This window comes from Hydra vulgaris, chromosome 08 (assembly GCF_038396675.1).
Source record: "Hydra vulgaris chromosome 08, alternate assembly HydraT2T_AEP".
Taxonomy (NCBI): domain Eukaryota; kingdom Metazoa; phylum Cnidaria; class Hydrozoa; order Anthoathecata; family Hydridae; genus Hydra; species Hydra vulgaris.
Window position 1 is genome coordinate 52551214 of NC_088927.1, and position 7717 is coordinate 52558930.

The window sequence follows — 7717 nt, forward strand, 5'->3', positions numbered from 1 at the left end:
CCTTCATCTCGTTATCTAATGTTCTATAGCTGATAAGGTCTCTAAATCAATAGTTTCCAGTGGATGAACATTGCAGTGCAGTTGTATTAATTCAATGTTCATCTCCTCCTGAAGCATGTTTTTCACACAACTATTAACAGGTGCTCTGTCTGACAGACAACTTTTGATTTTTTGAGTGAATATGTCTAAAACTTCAGTTGATAGCATTTTTTGAACTCTGTAAATGTATTGGCAAGTTCTTTTAGCACACTGACTATATGAGTAGCACAGTCAAATTCTGTACCCCCAGCAAGTTTAGCGGTTGATAAGGAATAAGATCTCTGTGAAGGATAGGTACTGATATGAAACGCGTTGAAATGTTTGTCTAAAATGGTGGTCGCGTTGAACACCAATGTTGCACATTTACAATAAAAAAAGTGCCTCACCAGCTTAAACCAATGCTAAACACCTGGCTCAAATGCCTTTCTATTTACTGAGTGGGGTGATGAGTGGGGTGCTTCCTGTAGTTCTGTGTTATGTAATTTTTCAGAAATTTTTCCAACAAAAATGAGACACTTTCCACTGGTACATTGTTAACAATTGCAGCATAAACACATTTTCTTATGGGTAGGTCATATGTTTTTAGTTTTTTGGTTTACAATTTTGTTCTACTTATATTAAGAATTCTTAACTCATTTTACATTCTGGAGTATAGAACTTATTCTGCTGAATTCTATTTTTTCTTTTCTCGTTTGAATACTTTAATTTGCACAAATTTATTGAAAAACACTGTCTTTTAAGTTTTTTGCTCATAAGTTTGTTTGGAGTCATTGAACTTCTTAAAAAACAAACCGTCCTTTGCAATTATCTGTTCTTTTCTTGTAAATAACGTAGCGCTTTTTTTCTTTTTTTTTGCATATATTGCTTTTAATTCTCTGTAAACTTTTTGAAAAGTGATGTCAAAATAAAAAACGGATATTAAACGGACACGAATGAAGGTACCTATATATATATATGTATATATAAATATATAATAAATATATATATATATATATATATATATATATATATATATATATATATATATATATATATATATAATATTATATTATATATACAGAACCGGCACGTGAGTATTTTGTAGTGTGAGCAAAAAAAATATTGCCGCCTAAAATTATGATCAAATTTTATCAGAACAACGTACTTTTTTGGCATTTTTTCAGTTCTGTTGATCATAAAATTTCCTGCCTGTGTGCTTTGCACTTTTCGCAGACGCCACCAGCCAGCATTGTATATACGTATTTAATAAATATATATTTCTTTTATATATATTCATAAATTTACCCATATATACATGAATAAACATATATTATTAAAATAAATAAAAATATATATCTATAAAAATATATGATAAAGAATAAATATTAGAATTTAATATACAACACCAACACTGTAATTAGGACTTGATACTTTTCCTGATAAAATTAGAAGTTCCTTTAAAAAATGGAAATGAAGTTACTTACCCAAATGTGTCAAAAAAAAAACTTAATAGTGCATGCTTTCATTATTTGTGGAGGATTTTATACTGAAGTATTTACTTGATAATTAGGGTAAAGTGTTCAATGTTTTTCGAACAAATTAAAAATGTATGTCAGTTAACAGCCTTAGTTTAGTCTGACTTATTATGTTTTAATAATTTTGATATCACTTTATACATCTTAATCTTATTAAAATTAAGTACTATTTCTAAGTAAGAAATAACATATTGCGGGCGTGGCGCAGTGGTTAATATAATATAGTGCGCAGTGGTTAAAATAATATAGTGCGGCCGTGGCGCAGTGGTTAGAACGCTTGCTTTATAAGCAGGAGATCTAGGTTCGAAACGAGCTCTGGACTTATTTTTGCGTCACGGTAAGGAAGGAGGCGTGAACTTCCAGTTTAAATGCACTTCCGCGGTGCTCTGTGACAAGACCGTTAGGACTTCTTGGGGCACCTAAAATAAAAAAAATAAAAAAAAAATAAAAATTTAAAAAAGTTTATTCAAATGGTCAACTTAAAATAAATAAAACAATGACCAAAAACAACCTTTAATAAATCGAATTTACGCTGAGATTTATGTATATTATATACAATTTGATAAAAAATCTAAAAGTTTTAAATTAGTCGCAATAAAAATAGGTTATAAAACATAACTTTATTAAAATATTTTTTATAACATCTGCATGCATTCTATTAAATTTTCCTTGCCTTTCCATTAAGAGACACAAGACAATAATTGTCAATGTTTCACTTTCTCAACGTTGTCAAAGCAACGTTTTATTAACGTTGGCAAAGTAACACTTTTTCGAAGTTTTCTAATTACCACATTTTCAACGTCGATATCATTCCAATCGGCGTGACGTCACTCCGTCTTATAAGTATTGTTTTAAAATTAACTTGAATTGAGGGAAAACAATCTAAAAAATCTGTTGCGGTTTATTGTTTTTTTTTTTTTTTTAAATCCTATAAAGTTGTTGTGCAGTAAGGTTGCACTAACATAATAAATAAAAGATAAAAGCTAGTCTTTTTAAAGATAAAGTACTTGAAAGAAAGTGGTTAAATACGATACATCGTGCTGTAGATAGTAGTGCATGTAGCAAACAATGGTTTCCTAAAATCTTGTAGTATTTTTCTTTGTTCGATACACTTGATTACTGGTTGGATACTTTTAATTTGCATCTTAATTTAGTACAGGTAAATAAATATCAAAATATCAGTACTTTTTATATCCTAAAACAACCAAAATATTATGTAGAGAGCAATATAAAGCATCATTTTATTCAAACAGAGATTAAATTTTAATGTAATTTTAGGACATAAAGTTATTGTTTAATAATGTTTTCTTGACTTTGCGTATAAGTATAAATAGTTTGTTTTCCCCCAATTCATTATGCTTACTTTTGATTTCGTGATATAGTCACGTGATTCCGACTGGATGGATATGTTACGTTGAATTAACTTTATAAATAGATTAAATATGTTGAAGAAGCAGCTAATGTCTAACATTGATAAACCTTAAACTTTGAGGCGTTTTCACCGTGATTATTTGGGTACTTTTATTCAACATTGAATATGAGCGATTTTTTAAGGAGATAAGATAGGTTTAAATTTATAAGCGTTAAAAATGTAACGTTAACAAAGCGGTTTATTTTTAACGTTAATAAAGCATAAATTTTAAAACGTTTTTAGATTGGCTTTTTTCCACGTTGAACAAACGTTTTATTTTGAGATTACGGTAAGTTTTCAACGCTTATTTAAAGTTTCAAATTACCGCGATTTGGTATACAAAAACAGACATTGAATCAATGTTGAAAGCACGTTGTTTTTTTGACTGTAACGTTTTTTTTACGCTGCAACTGGTTTTCAACGTTGATTCAAATGCTGACATATTTTCTGGGAGGCCACAGTCAGATTATTTTAAATCTTGCATTTTTTCAGTTAACCAATTATTTCTATGAGATTTGATATGATGGACATAATCGCAGGGCAATAAAATGTTTTCAGTTTCCCGCTATGGAGAAATCGAACAGAATTTTTAAAGAATACTTGATTTACTTTATTTCCTCCAAATAACGAGCAAATTATAAAACTTAAAACAGTAGTTGCAAAATGTTTTTGCATTATTTAATGCTTTTAACATTTTTTGGTAATAAAAAATATTCATCAGAAATTCTAATTCTAAGGCTTTTGATTTTGCAAAATCAAAATCTCATTGCAGTCGTATTATAATACAACTGTATAGAGATTTTGAAATTGCAAAATACTCAAAATCCTTAGAATTAGAATTTTTGGTGCACATTTTTTATTGCCAACAAATGTTAATGCATGCATGCTAATAATTTGTTGCAAAACAATTTTTTTTAAATGATTCATTACAATGGAGTGTAAATATCAAAAAGCTTCAATAATTTGTAAGTAAGATGAAATTTTATGTATTCGATAACTGCTTAGTGGTTTAATAGTGCATCAAGTTCCACAATGAAAACCTTCGAACAGCATTTACATTTTAGTTTTTGAAAGAAACTGTGAAATTGCAGAGGTATTAATATAATCTTTACTATGGATTATTTACCCATTATCCACTCTAAAAGATATTACTGGAAAAAAAAAACAACTTTTTTGCTTACTTTGTTGCAATGGTCATCGAAACAACTAATTTCATTTTAATCCAAGTGAGATGAAATTTTATCAGCCTTTACGTTTCGTGTAGATGGTAGTAATTTTGTTGCTGTTCTTTTTTTTTTTGGTAGAGGTGTAGGAATTTGATTCGGCAATACACAGATAAAAATAGTTAGAGGACTTGAAGAATGAATTTTACCATAAACTTGAAACGTTTCATAAATAATTGGACAATGATTTTCGCAAATAAATGTATTTGGGCTGTCTGAAATAATTTCTCTTAGTGTTGCATGAATCCATCTTTTTCTTTCTTGAGGATTACGATTTTTGTTTGATAACCGAAAAAAATTTACTCTATGTTCTTTGTCATAGTTGCTTTTGCAACCAGTTACAAAACATTTAACGGACATGATATAGTCTTTTTGTTGAAATAAAATTTAACATTTTTAAAATATAGAAAATATTCTACATATATATATATATATATATATATATATATATATATATATATATATATATATATATATATATATATATATATATATATATATATATATATATATATATATATATATATATATATTCAAAGCATAATAATTTTTTTGTGTGCGTGACTTTATATGGAAAAAAAATGCGAAAAGAAATATATTATTTTAAAATAACTTTGAGAACTTAATGTAAATTTCATTAGAATTAGATGCCCGATACTTTAGTTTTTTTAAAGTAAGTCTTCAAATAAACTTCTCTTGTTTTCAATTTCATCACTTGAATCTTCTTCAATTACAAAATTCTAAAAATGTAAAACAATCGTATCACAATAGTAAGTAATATATTTTAAGAAGATTATGTGCATATAATATATTAAAAAAATAAAGTTTACGATTTTATTACTGCAGTCTTGCCCGTGATAGATACAGCATGCAGACATACATTTTAATCCATTTTTCTTGCAAGAACACATACTAACTCTGCGCAAATTTTTTGACAAAGTCTTACAAACACAACGAATCACTTTGATATATTGGTTAGTGCTACATCTTTGTCTGTAGGTATTGAAAGAAGACAACCATTATCTAATTTCCATCCCCATTCTTTTGGATCTAAGCTGAAAGATTCATCTAGCATTTTCCATTCAATAACCTGGAGATGTACTCTAAAACCATGAAAAAAGCAGCACGATCTGTTGGTGGTAACTTTTCTGGTTTAATATTTCTTTCACAAACATTTGTTTATGTTTCAAAAATATCTAAGAAATAATGCTAAAAAATATGACATTTTCTCAATCTAAATTTTCTCAATCTAAATGAAGGACGCAAGTCCAAAAAGTCAAAATTAAACGTTTAAATGTTTACCGCATTTTCCTAAACAAAGATTCTACATTTTCACCAAAAAATTCAATGAAAGCCTTTACAGAAGATTCTCCAACTTCTTTTTTGGTTGCCCAGTAATCCAAAATAATTTCAGATACTGATTGTCTACTATTTGAATTTTAAAGTATTTTTCAAAAACAACGTTTTTCTTAACAAAGTATTGAAGATGTCGAGTCACATCCTGACTCTTCATGAACAAATAACAGATGTTCTCTAAAATCCATTATTCAAAATTGAGCATCTTTTATTCTCCAGAGTTTTTTCTTGCTTTTATGATAAAATAAACTTCATTTAATTAATCTTTCCAATGATAAATTAGCATCACTGCTATATCAGTATCATCGGAAAAAACAATGCATGGTGAAATTTTTTTGCAACTTCCAACAGTTTAGAGACAATTTTTGTATCAGCATCCCCTTTGCATAGATATACTTTTTGGCCATCTTGTTTAAGATAATCTGACAAAATAAAATTAACTGTGCTTTTTTGTGTGAAATTGATAGAAATTGCTTATGTGAGTTCGGAATCTAATTATTTTCTCTCATAACAAAATTTTGGGAAAAACCATTGCAATTTGTTCTAATTATGTGTTTGTTAGATTCAATTGAAAACCCTTTATTATGACCATTAAATATAATATAAGTGGTGGCATACTTTTTTTTATATAGCTGACGTTGGTCTCAACAATTTTTATATATCTCATACCTTTGTTCCAAATAACTCTGTGGAGTAAGGAACCTCTGCCAAGGACATACATGCACAAGCAGACGTTTGTACTAGACTTAATTTTGTTGTCAGAAAGAATCAGTTTGCGTAAAGATAATTTGTTTGCTTTCAGCGTTAGCTTATTTTTAAATAATAGTCGTGGGATATGAATGAGCTCATAATCAATGTGTAGTTAAGCGTCATCCTCTCTTTCTGCAGTTGCTGCAAACCTATTAAAAAGTGTTGAATCGACAAGGCAGTGCGTCATTCATATGATGTGTAGGTTAATATGGCAAATTCAATATTTTTGAAAGCATTTGTATTACCAAGTCTGATTAACTCTTTCTTGTTCATATCATTTTGCATTGTCATTTTATTACTGCAAATATCTAGTTTTTGTTCGTCAACTAAAATATCCATTATATGACTTATGCATGCACTCTTAGACCAACACGTGACCTCTTAAGGAATTTGAAACAGCTTTTCCTTTAAGCATATACTTTACCGTATCTTCAGAGCAAACTTGCTTTAACATCTTTTTCAGGCTAGTTCATGTCATTAGTTTTCCAATTCTTCCGAGAAAACCCATCATTGTGTGAAACTCTAAGAGTCGACATACTATATTGAGGTTCTGATCTTTTACAACACCGAGCGGTTTCTGCCACAAAGGCTGATCAAACGTAACGCTGGGAATAATTGTTTTATATTTATTAGCTTTATCAATTATGAAAAGCAGTGTAAGTATATGCAAGTTTCACCTTAGGAGTTAATCATAGGTAAAACCTTGATGAATGCTGTTTCATTACTTGTTGTTGATTGTGATGTTGTATGCATCATATAACCTGACCAGTTTGGGCGAGGATTATTTTTTGAGCTAAAGAACCATGCGACAAACCAAACAATATCACTAATTTCGGGCGCACGAAATACTTCAGATACATATATTTTATTGGTTTAAAACTTACATTTAGCAAACCGTGATAGCTTGATCCGTGATAAGGCATTATTTTAGAAGACACATCAGATATGTTTTTAATAGACTTGTGTTTCAAACACGTTATGCTTTCATAATTGTATTTAGAAGAAGAACATATTGGTATTAAAGCTATTCCGTGAAACTCTCCTTTTCCAGTCAATGTTGTGATAGAGATTGTCAGCCACTCAATGTTGGAAGGTCGGCTTTTGTTCCTGCACAGCATTTACTTTACTAACTGCAGCAGATGACTTAAACAACTTCTGTTCATCGGTGGATATTGAAGATCCAAATTTACAAAGGTGATTCACAAGCAATTTTTTTACAAAAGATATATCAATCTACGCCAATCCCAAATGGAATTGGTGCTTTCATAAATCTTCGTCGCAAAACTTGAGTAGTTCATTGTCCTAAACTAATTTATCAAAGCTTTACAACAATTAAAAGGCTTGGGAATCGCTGTAAACTCTTAGGAACCCACTTATGTCTATATTCAATGTCACCTATATCCTCTTGTGATTGATATACAGAT